Below are 12,691 nucleotides of genomic sequence, written 5' to 3'. Positions count from 1 at the left end.
AGAAGGATGTTCTCTGATTCTTCTTAGCAGGGTTCTAGGGCGTCCCAAACACAGGTCTCTGATGCTATTCACGCTAGGATAGGGAATACAGATCTCTCAACTAAAAAGTGCTGCCTGAAGTAATTTTTGAAGAAACAGTATTTCAAAATGACTACCCTCTCTCTTAGAGAAAGAGTTGGTTGAAACCACTTTAATTTGAAATTGGGGTAATAAAGAAATGAATGGGTTTAGCTCTCTTTAATGTTGACAAATTAAGAAAGGAATATGTGCTTATTAAATAAAATATGAAAAACACACATAGGCAGAAAGAAGGAAAAAAAGTGACCATAGTCCTACTACTGGGAGACAACCGCTACTTAGCATTTTGGCTAGTTTCTACCATTAAAAAAATTGTTTTTGTTGTTGTTGTTGTTTGTTTTTTTTTTTGAGAGGAAGTCTCGCTCTGTCGCCCAGGCTGGAGTGCAGTGGTGCAGTCTTGGCTCACTGCAACCTGTGCCTCCTGGGTTCAAGCAATTCTCCTGCCTCCCGAGTAGCTGGGACTTCGGGTGCATGCCACCACGCCCAGCTAGTTGTTGTATTTTTAGTAGAGAGGGGGGTTGCAACATGTTGGCCAGGATGGTCTCGATCTCCTGACCTCGTGACCCACCCGCCTCAGCCTCCCAAGATGCTGGGATTACAGGTGTGAGCCACCATGCCCAGACAAAAAATTTGTTTTTTTAAAAGAATCGGCTGGATGCGGTGGCTCATGTCTGTAATCTTAGCACTTTGGGAGGCCGAGACAGGCGGATCACCTGAGATCAGGAGTCGAGACCAGCCTGGCCAACATGGCGAAACCCCAGCTCTACTAAAAATACAAAATTAGCTGGGCATGGTGGTGTGTGCCTATAATCCTTGCTACTCGGGAGGCTGAGGCAGGAGAATCGCTTGAACCCGGGAGACAGAAGTTGCAGTGAGCCAAGATCGTGACACTGCACTCCAGCCTGGGTGACAGAGTGAGACTCCATCTCAAAAAACAAACAAAAAAATCGTAGTAAGAACACTTAATATAAACGGAAACTTTATATCCATTGAATAGCAACCCCCATTTCTGGTGCTCTGCATGTTTAGAGAAACTTCTCTAGTAGCAAACTACAGAAAAGATCCCTGAATGTGTGGTCTTTCTACCATTTATTTTTAACAGTGAGCACAGAGGCATCAGTTCAGCCAATGGTTTCAGAACCCTTTTTTTTTTTTTTTCCCACTTCGTCATCCAGACTGGAGTGCAGTGGTGCCAACATGGCTCACTGCAGCCTCCACCTCTCTGGCTCCAGCGATCCTCCCACCTCAGCCTCCTGAGTAGCTGGGACTACATGTGTGTGCCACCATGCCTAGCTAATTTTTCGTATTTTTTGTAGAGAAGGGATCCCCCTATGTTGCGCAGGCTGGTCTCAAACTCCTGGGCTCAAGCAATCCTCCCTCCTTAGCCTCCTGAATAGCTAGGACTACAGGTGTGTGCCACCATGCCCAGCTAATTTTTGGTATTTTTTGTAAAGGAGGGGTCTCCGTATGTCGCCCAGGCTGGTCTCAAACTCCGGGGCTCAAGCAATCCGCCTGCCTTAGCTTCCCAAAATGCTGGGATTACAGATGTGAGCCACCATGCCCAGCCCATTTTCTTTCTTTTTTAAGGTGGCATTTTTTTTAGTTTTAATTTTTGTGGGCATATATATATATATATTTTTTTTTAATCAGGTACATATTTTGATACAGGCATGCAGTTATAATAATCACATCATGGAGGCTGGGATAGCCATCCCGCAAGTATTTATCCTTTGTGTTACAAACAATCCAATTCTACTCTTTCAGTTGTTTAGATGCTTCATTTTCTTCGTTCCTTTTTTTTTTTTTTTTCTTTTTTGAGACAGAGTCTCGCTCTGTTGCTCAGGCTGAAGTGCAGTGGCGCGATCTCGGCTCACTGCAACCTCCGCCTCCTGGGTTCAAGAGATTCTCCTGCCTCAGCCTGTCAAGTAGCTGGGATTACAGCCATGAGTCAGCATGCCCAGCCAATTTTTATATTTTTAGTAGAGACAGGGTTTCATCATGTTGGCCAGGTTGGTCTTGAACTCCTGACTTCAAGTGATCTGCCCACCTTGGCCTCCCAAAGCGTTGGGATTACAGGCGTGAGCCACTGCACTTAGCTGAGATGCTGCATTTTCAATGCCAACCCCTCAATCCCTGCCCATTGTATGCACTGGGACCATCAAGTGATTCTTTTATATATCCTTTGTGTGGACCTGCACTGGCTAGTATATACAATAGCTGCTTGGCATGTGTGACTGTGTAAATTCTAAATTAGTTAAAAATAAATAAAAATCAAAATTGGCCGGGCGCGGTGGCTCACGCTTGTAATCCCAGCACTTTGGGAGGCCGAGGCGGGTGGATCACGAGGTCAGGAGATCGAGACCACAGTGAAACCCCGTCTCTACTAAAAATACAAAAAATTAGCCGGGCGTGGTGGCGGGCGCCTGTAGTCCCAGCTACTCGGAGAGGCTGAGGCAGGAGAATGGCGTGAACCCGGGAGGCGGAGCTTGCAGTGAGCCGAGACTGCGCCACTGCACTCCAGCCTGGGTGACAGAGCGAGACTCCGTCTCAAAAAAAAAAAAAAAAAAAATCAAAATTGTTTCTCTGTTTAGCCATATCAAATGCTCAATAACCACATGAGATTAGGGGCTACTGTGTTGGAACAGGGAATATACAGGACATTTTCATTTTCACTGAATGTTCTATTAAACAGTGCTGGTGTCAGTTCTGACCTGCTCAGCTCAGGCCTTAAGAACAAAGTCTTGAGGCTGAGCATGGTGGCTCACGCCTGTAATCCCAGCATTTTGGGAGGCTGAGGTGGGAGGATCACTTAAACCCAGGAGTTCGAGATCAGACTGGGCAATACAGGGAGGCCCTGTCTCTACAAAAATACAAAAATCAGCTGAATGTGGCAGTATGCACCTGTAGTCCCAGCTACCTGGGAGACTGAGGTGGGAGGATTGCTTGAGCCCAGGAGGTTGAGGCTGCAGTGAGCTGTGATCACACCACTGCACTCTAGCCTGGGTGACAGCAAGACTCTGTCTTTTTAAAAAACAAAAAAAATAAAAAAAACATTTTTTACCTCAAATAACGACAGAACCCAGAATATTTCTCAGCAATAAAAAAAGCCACCCCAAGAAGCAGCACAGAGATGGGCTCAGTCTCTGAAAAGGAAGTCAGTCATTAGTCACCTTCTGACATCCTAGCAATTAGCTAGTCTTGGGAGAAGAGCAGGTATCTCCAGAGAGGTGCCAAATAAATAGGAGATAAGAGACTATAAAAATGAAAAGCCTTTTGGCCTTTCATCACAGGATAATCCAATGCATGTGAATTAATGGTGAAAGGCTCAGTAATAGCCTTTGTGAGGAAATAGGAGCAATGTAGCAGGATATCCTTTTTCCGCACTAAAGCACCCAATTCTTTCAATTTTATATACAGCGGAAGCAATTAATTGTACTAGAAAGAAATCCACTGCTGGCTTTTCCTGATGGCCTCATAAGCAACAAGCACTATTGTTCAGTTTCCGGGACAGATGTAAAGTCATTCTATTGCACTGCTGAGATTTTTCTGAATGTTTAGTTGGACTTCTCCAAAGATAACTTCTGTGTTAACATCTAAAATTTGGTTCGTCTTGTCATCACACATTTTCAGTATAAGCAACTGTCAAAAAGTTAATTTTTATTGTGCTATTGCACTCCAGCCTGGGCAACAAGAGTGAAACTCCATCTCAAAAAAAAAAAAGAAAAGTTAATTTTTGATTTGTGATATAATCCAGCACGTGACTTGATGCTAGTATTTTTTCCAAACGTTATGTGACTGAATCATAAGTTACTCACTTTTGTTTGTTTTACATGTTTACATGCAGTTGAACTGCACTGCTTCTGCTTTTGTGGTATCATCCACAGTGTTCAGGAATCAGGCATAACAAGATTATACATCAAAAAACTCAGAAATTTAACATTTCAAATGCTGGCCTGTATGGCATTGCTTCGCCTTCTAGATGCATTAAAATACACCATATTTCATTAATTCTCAGATGCACATTTTTTTGACATTTGAAACTTTCTGGAATTGCGATATCTTAATTAATGTGTCAGGGTTTAACTGGCAAGGTTTTTCTTCCTTAGTTGTACATAAAATAATGATGGATCTTATAATCAATGGTATCCATGCTGTTCTTTGGGTGGAAAAAACCCAAAACGAAACAGTATCCTAGTTTTGGTGACATATGGTATACATAGTTAAAATCTGATGAGTATGATGTGTTATTGCAAGTATAACAACAGAACAACTCTTTATTTTTTCTGAGACATGGTCTCCCTCTGTTGCCCAGGCTGGAGTGCAGTGGCATGATCACATCTCACTGCAACCTCTGCCTTCTGGGCTTAAGGGATCCTCTTGCCTCAGCCTCCTGAGTAGCTGGGATGACAGGCAAGTGCTACCATGCCTGGCTAATTTTTGTAATTTTTTTTTTTTTTTTTTTTTTGAGACGGAGTCTGGCTCTGTCGCCCAGGCTGGAGTGCAGTGGCGCAATCTCGGCTCACTGCAAGAAGCTCCGCCTCCCGGGTTCACACCATTCTCCTGCCTCAGCCTCTCCGAGTAGCTGGGACTACAGGCGCCCACCACCACGCCTGGCTAATTTTTTTGTATTTTTTTTTTTTTTTTTTTTTTTGAGACGGAGTCTCACTCTTTCACCCAGGCTGGAGTGCAGTGGCGCGATCTCGGCTCACTGCAGGCTCCGCCCTCCGGGGTTCACGCCATTCTCCTGCCTCAGCCTCCCGCGTAGCTGGGACTACAGGCGCCTGCCACCTCGCCCGGCTAATTTTTTGTATTTTTAGTAGAGACGGGGTTTCACTGTGTTAGCCAGGATGGTCTCGATCTCCTGACCTCGTGATCCGCCCGCCTTGGCCTCCCAAAGTGCTGGGATTACAAGCGTGAGCCACCGCGCCTGGCTGTAATTTTTATAGAGATGGGGTTTTGCCATGTTGTCCCAGCTGGTCTGGAACTCCTGGACTCAAGCGATCTGCCCGCCTTGGCCTCCCAAAGTGCTAGGATTACAGGTGTGAGCCACTGTGCCTGGCCTAGAATAACTCTTTTTACTAAGAAAAATATTCACGTCAATCAAATAAATAAAAACTTTAATTACATATCTTATATGGGATTCTAACTGACTTCATTCTGACAAATATACAATTTGTCACTTTCATTTTTCTATCAATCAACCAGTTCTTTTAAATAATATCTACTCTTTTTTTTTTTGGTGCTGAAACCCAGAGTCGAAAATATCTACTTTTCTGATTATAAAATTAACACTGGGCCGGGTACAGTGGCTCACGCCTGTAATCTCAACACTTTGAGAGGCCAAGGTGGGCGGATCATGAGGTCAGGAGTTCAAGACCAGCCTGGCCAACATGGTGAAACCCCGTCTCTACTAAAAATACAAAAATTAGCTGGGCATGGTAGCGCACACCTGTAGTCCCAGCTACTCAGGAGGCTGAGGCAGAAGAATCACTTGAACTCGGGAAGCAGAGGTTGCAGTGAGCCGAGATCATACCATTGCACTCCAGCCTGGGCGACAGAGCAAGACTCCGTCTCAAAAAAAAAAAAAAAAAAAAGTAACATATTGTCCATTTTGGGGGAGACAAAGCTTATGGAAGAAAATAATAACCATCCATTAGGCCACCACAGAACACTGCCAACATTTTCTCTTTATTTCAGGATAATCTATTTCTTTATAAACACATATATTTAATAATACAAAATTAACAAATGCTTAAATATATCTTGTCATATGTCCTGAAAGGTATATAATGTTACACAATAAAAAAGCGGGTTCTTTAAGCAAGCCAGGGACCAGCCTCCCTACTGCCATTGGAGTAGAACTTTCTGGTGTTCGATAGGATCACGTGCAGATGTTGCAATGCATAATTCCAGGGAGCACCATTTGTGTCAGACAGGTTGTGAATGGCACCCCCTTAAAGTTGTGCAACCTAGCAACCCTGGTGCTCAGTACCATGACCATAGCGACAGTAGTACCTATGCAGGGGAGATAGGAGGGAGGATGCAATAGCACAGCAGATGCATCAAGGAGTTTGCAACTACCCACCAACCTTGAAAACAATGGATTCGCAGAAGCAAGGATTCAATAACTGGTAAGCTCCAGTGACCTGGGACTGCTTTTTTGATACTACGTGTATTTTGGTACTCCCTAAACTGTCTCCTCAGGCTGAGAGGCCCCTATTTATGTTGAAGAACAAAGGTATGAAAACTTATTTGGGAGAAAGACATAAGAACAGCTAAGCTATGTGGAAAGTCAGTGATGTAGACCATTGAGAGAAAAGCCTAAGGAGATGAGGATGGAGAAGTCAAAGATGACTTCTTGGAAGAGGTGGTACTCAGGCAGTATAGGGAGGAGAATGGCATTAAATTGAGAATGAATATGGTCCATTCTTCAGAAAGTAGTGAGACCAGTCTAACGAAATGTTACTCTACAGCAGTGTTTTCAGATTTAATGGGACTGGTGTTTCACAACAGAGATCTAAACAACTGGGCAACATTAGTTGAAAGAGGGAATGACCAAATAGGAGGAGAGCTAGCAGCATTCAGGATCGGAGGAAGAGGGGTTTTAAGGTAGGTAGCAAACTAAATGGAAAATAATCTGCATTTTAAAAGAAACACTGACAAGTATTGGTTACTGGTTATATATATGACTACGTATGCCTTTGAAATAATAAAGGAAGTTGTTTAAAAGTTTATTTATTGAGAACAAGTTGTTAGATGATAGTTCTGCTATTATGATGTACAGGATTTGTTAGTAGACTCTCATTCCAACAAGATAAGTGCTTTATCATTAATCCTCAAAAATATGGAAAAAACAAAACAAAACACCTAACCCTGCCTTGGCTAATAGAAATAAAAAGAAATGCGTCAGGGCAAACTACCAGTAGAGAACAAAATTAAGTATGTCATTCATTTAATAAATACTTACCTACTGGTGTGCCAAGCAGCACACTGGTTACAATGGAGTGAGAATGAGACAGTTCCCTGAACTTTTGAGTCCAGCACAGGGTCAGGTACTTTCAACATATCCAATGGGTAAACTAGTATGCCTGGTCACACTGGTGACACCACACCACATCTAGGAATACATCCCAATAACCATGTAAGCCATGAACAGTAGGCAAAGTATGGTGTTAATGAATCTGCACTCCTGATCCAGATTTTATCTCCCTAGTTATCTCAGCTTGAATCTTTTATCATCGCACGTTGCCTTCCTTTTACTAGTCATTCCCAAGGTAATCATATTCAGCTCCACATGCTGGGATTTCTGGACTACTAGCTCCAAAGGAATTCTTGAGTAGAATCAGTGTTTAGGGATAGTAAGAAGAATCAGACATGGGTCTTTTCATTTTTGAATGTATATATGGGTTTTGTGTGTATATATATATATACACACACACGTACATGTATACTTACATATATGCATATGTACATATATACGTACATATGTACATATACATATTTGTGTGTACATATATCCGTATATATGTACATATGTACACACAAACACCTACACACACACACACACACACACACAAATTTCAGACTAGAAATCTATTTGAATTATATTCAATAGATTATATACACACACACCCCCATTACACTTGGATTAATTTTTAGCCAGAAAAAAATATATACACATAGTTTTTTTTTTTTTTTTTTTGAGACAGTCTCGCTCTGTCGCCCAGGCTGGAGTGCAATGGTGAGATCTGGGCTCACTGCGACAAGCGATTCTCCTGCCTCAGCCTCCCAAGTAGCTGGGACTACAGGCGCCTGCTGCCACACCCAGCTAATTTTTGTAATTTTAGTAGACACAGGGTTTCACCATGTTGGCCAGGCTGGTCTCGAACTCCTGACCTCAAATGATCCACCCACCTTGGCCTCCCAAAGTGCTGGGATTACCAGCATAAGCCACCACGCCCAGCCAAAATTACATATAATATACCTTTAATACGTACTTAGTGTATGTCCAGAGCATATATATTATATATAGTTTTTATCTGGTTAAAAAATAATCCAAGTGCAATAAACCAGGTGCTGTGAGGATAGGGAAAGGCAGGGCAGTGAGCTGCAGCAGGACAGGGAAGGCCAAGATCTACTGTGGGCTGCGTGGGAGTTGGGGTAGGGAGGCCTCAGCTCCTGGTGCTCAGTGGGAGGAACCATAGTCCTCTAGGCAGTGCCTGATAGCCAGAGAGTAGTGAGCAAACAACAGGTGGTAGTCCAAGAGCGCAGTGGGGATCGGGACATCCAGCCTGAGGTAATGGGGGAAGGGAGGCCCAACAGATAGATAGAATACAGACACAGGGAGTCTAGAAACAAAGAGCTTGAGGCAATTAAGTGATGCCACCAAGAATACCTACAACTGCCCAGCAGTCTGGGTGCAGGGATGCAGCTGAGTCCAAACAACAAGCAGAGAAATTCTAGGTCCTGGCAAGCTAACAGGTTAGGGTTTCAGACACAAGAGAAGGGCTGTCAGTTCTTAGAAAGGGGCCAGGCAGTGGGAGGCTGAGTCTTGAGCTTGGGACCAAAGCTCTGATAATTCTTCCTGCCTCAAGGCCTAGGAAAGATCAGGTTCTATGGTAAAGGGTGCACGGATGGTAGGGGAAGGAGGAATACAGAGGCCGTGGACTAGGTAGGACCAAGTGAGGGCAGCAATATCCTCCATCATCTGTCCTTCTTTTTTTTTTTTTTTTTTTTGAGACGGAGTCTCGCTTTGTCGCCCAGGCTGGAGTGCAGTGGCGCAATCTCGGCTCACTGCAAGCTCCGCCTCCCGGGTTCACACCATTCTCCTGCCTCAGCCTCTCCGAGTAGCTGGGACTACAGGCGCCTGCCACCACACCTGGCTAATTTTTTGTATTTTTAGTAGAGACGGGGTTTCACCGTGGTCTCGATCTCCTGACCTCGTGATCCGCCCGCCTCGGCCTCCCAAAGTGCTGGGATTACAAGCGTGAGCCACCGCGCCCGGCCCATCATCTGTCTTTCAATCATAGTAGCCAGTGCTTTGAGGCAAAGATAAATTAAAATGGAGCTAAGGGAGAAGGAGCAAGCTGTTTAGAAGTAAACAAAAGAAGAAGTAAAACACTGTACCACCACAATGAAAATGAATTCAGGTTTTTAAACTTCCTCTATTTTGTGCACCGAATTATATACATCCATCTTATTCTTAACCACAGTTTCTGTTTCAGTTTAGTCCTTCTAAGCCATGATGGGGTACTATTAACCAAAAAAAAAAAAAAAATAATAAAAAAGAAATGATGTAGTAGTGTCCATGCTGAAAAATGAAGCTGTTTATTCTCCCTAACACCTACCCATTTAATATTGGGTTTGAAGCCAACCTAAAGGGTCACCCTACCAATGGCATTCCTTCACTCATGCCTCCTTACTGGCCTCAAACTTATCATGAGACCCAGAGACTTTGTGCTGCCTTTTGCCTTATAAAATCTTTACAACATGAAAATGACTTTGAATGGATTAGCTTGGATTAATCTATTCAACTTGGATCCCTGAAGGCAGAAGTCCCATTTCACTGAAGAGGATGTAATCCACAGCTTTCCCAGCCAACCTTCACTCTTTCCAAGATAGCCATGCCACCCTCTAACACTAAAAGGGTCTTGGTGACAAGGTTTAGAAATGCCTAGAGGACATGTATGCTTATTTCTCTTCTCTCATTTAACAAATATTCACTTGCCAGGCACTAGGCTCTGAGGAGAGAGTTGAGAACAGATTGACAAAGTCAAGCTGGCCTGTAGTCCCAGCTACTTGGGAGTCTGAGGTGGGAGGATCACGTGAGCCCAGGAGTTCCAGGTTACAGTGAACTATGACTACGCCACCGCGCTCCAGCCTGGGACCTCTCTTGGGACCTATCTGGGCAGAAGAAAAGGCCATTTCCAGTCTATCCTAGTAACCCACTTAAAGGAATACCAACACATTACGGAATGTTAACTGTGGATCTCGAGGTGTTGCTTTTGAGTTTGGGGGCCAGACCACACGTGTCCAGATGTCTCCCTGGGCAGACAGACCGGAGAAACGGGCTGGCATGCATAAACATGCCAGTAGCCAGGGAGAACAGCATGCCCCACTAGCTGCTGGTAGCCAGGGCGCTGAGGATTGAAGCCTGGGTACTAGCTGGGCCTTATCAAAGGAGAGCAAAAAATTCCTGAAGATTTGAAAAGGAGAGCCTTTTGCAGAGAAGCAAACATATCACGACTTAAAATTCGATGCTTCAATTTTGCTCTCATTTCTACAGTGGCAGATAACACAAGCCAGGCAACACTCATTTGTACATTTCAGAAACTTGATGTACTAAGGTTCCCATCTGAGACTGCTGTCTATTTTATACACCAATTCATATGCCTAAAAATCCAACTAGGCTATAAAGAGCATAACACTCTTGCCATGGTTTTCTCTGCCGACACATTGCTCAGCATACGTCAATGAGAGCTTTGACCAATCAATCTGAATCTCCTTAAGCAAAAGGCCCATCTTTTCCTTTAAAACTAAAGCTGGGGCTGGGCGCAGTGACTCACGCTTGTAATCCCAGCACTTTGGGAGGCCGAGGCGGGTGGATCACGAGGTCAGGAGATCGAGACCATCCTGGCTAACACGGTGACACCCCGTCTCTACTAAAAATACAAAAAATTAGCCGGGCGTGGTGGCGGGCGCCTGTAGTCCCAGCTACTCGGGCGGCTGAGGCAGAAGAATGGCGTGAACCCGGGAGGCGGAGCTTGCAGTGAGCCGAGATGGCGCCACTGCACTTCAGCCTGGGCGACAGAGTGAGACTCTGTCTCAAAAAAAACAAAAGGCCGGGCGCGATGGCTCACGCCTGTAATTCCAGCACTTTGGGAGGCCGAGGCGGGTGGATCACGAGGTCAGGAGATCGAGACCACGGTGAAACCCCGTCTCTACTAAAAATACAAAAAATTAGCCGGGCGCGGTGGCGGGCGCCTGTGGTGCCAGCTACTCGGGAGGCTGAGGCAGGAGAATGGCGTGAACCCGGGAGGCGGAGCTTGCGGTGAGCCGAGATCGCGCCACTGCACTGCAGCCTGGGTGACAGAGCGAGACTCCGTCGAAAAAACAAAACAAAACAAAAAACAAACAAACAACAAAAAAACAACAAAAAAACAAAAAACAAAAAAACTAAAGCTGGGTATTATGAAGGAAACTTGAGAAAGAAAACTGACCAATTTTAGTTGATGCAAGTAATCTCACGTATCCTATTCTTCCTGCATAGCAAGATACTATAATCCATGACTGTCAAACCTGAGACAGCTAAAGAGCCCAGAAAAAAAGATAAGAAAACAGAATTAAAAAATAATTCAGAATGACGGAGGCTATCTGCAGCATTAAGGGCAAAGGGGGTAAAAGAAGAAAAGGGAGACAGAATAAAAGATAAACCAAAAAATTGAAACAAAATACACGGGAATTCAAACATTTACACCAGAATATAAGGGAATACCCTGGAATCTAAACATCTCTTCAGGCAAGAATGTGTGTCAATACAAGTGCCTGGCACATTGTTTTCCTTCCCCCTTTCTTTTCACCCAGTTTTAAAAGTGATTTTAAAAAATGCACCTTTAAAACAACATCTTTTGTTAAATGACTTAAACTTGATACATTCCTTGGATTACTAAGGAGGTTAAGGTCACATTTGGTGAAAAAGGGGCCTATCTCCTCTTTCTTCACATACGGGTCATCGAATATTTTTAAAAGCATTTTCCACCATGAATGAGGGGAAATGGAAGAAAAGAGATGGTGACAATTATTTGCATTTTCCAAATGGACGGAATGAGCCTCCGGAGGGTACACGAGGTCACCAGCGTGAGCCCGCGGTGGAGCTGGAGGCGTATTTATAGCTGGCTGACCTCAGTCCTGTTGGGCCCTCGCCGCTCCTTATCTTATGCCGCTGGAATTCGCGGGCTTGCAGGTCACAGGAGCCTGGGCGCGCCGGGCCTGGCGCTCCCGAATCGATGAGGAAAGCCGCTCTCCCCGGCAGATCCTCCCGGCCGGGGCGCCTTCATCACACTGCCTGCGCCTCGGCACGCTGGCAAGGAGCCCGGGAAGAGACGACGGGAGCGGTGGGTGGGCGAGAAACAAATGCAATGTGACTTATATTTTTCTTTGTCGCAACTACCACGACCTGGCCATCCCCCACCTTGGTGACTTGGTGCCTTCCCAGCGACCTGCTTATTTCATGCCAGCTGACTGGCGTTCACCGTAGTGTGAGTGTCGGCCGGAGGAGGGGTCCACGCGAAGGAGCCCGCGAGAGCAGGGGTCTCGGGCCCCGAAGGCCGGAGCGGGCGTCCCGGGCGCCGACGGCCGCAGGGCCCGGCAGCCGTGTCCGCGCTCCCCTCCGCCGCGTTCCATCGCGTGCTCCCTACGGCGTCTGCGGGACGCTGCCCAGGCGGCGGCGGTGGGGCTGGCTTGCGGGGAGGGGCCGGCGGGCCCGCGCGGAGAAGTTCCCACCCCCGCCCGCACCAGCAGCTCGGCGCCCCCTTGCCGGCGGCTGGCCCTCCTCCCGGGCAACTGGGCGCCGGGCTCCGCGGACCCTTCGGGCGCTTCCGCCGTGCGCTCGGCT

General features: G+C 45.6%; 1 protein-coding gene across 2 annotated transcripts in view; it reads left to right on the top strand.

The window, feature by feature from the left end:
- Positions 1-11,914: 11,914 nt before the first annotated feature.
- The window catches only part of BMPR1A (bone morphogenetic protein receptor type 1A), a 174,675-nt gene continuing 173,898 nt past the window's right edge, over positions 11,915-12,691 (top strand). The window contains exon 1 of one of the 2 annotated variants that reach the window (XM_063638136.1): positions 11,915-12,191. The gene's annotated coding sequence lies outside the window, so the exon portion shown is untranslated. The remainder of the gene's footprint in view (positions 12,192-12,691) is intronic. The other variant, XM_063638134.1, reaches the window with a different exon arrangement.

Source organism: Symphalangus syndactylus, chromosome 4 (assembly GCF_028878055.3).
Source record: "Symphalangus syndactylus isolate Jambi chromosome 4, NHGRI_mSymSyn1-v2.1_pri, whole genome shotgun sequence".
In the NCBI taxonomy this organism is placed as follows: Eukaryota; Metazoa; Chordata; class Mammalia; order Primates; family Hylobatidae; genus Symphalangus; species Symphalangus syndactylus.
Note: the sequence above shows the minus strand (reverse complement) of the source record. Positions and strands in the feature narration are given on the sequence as shown.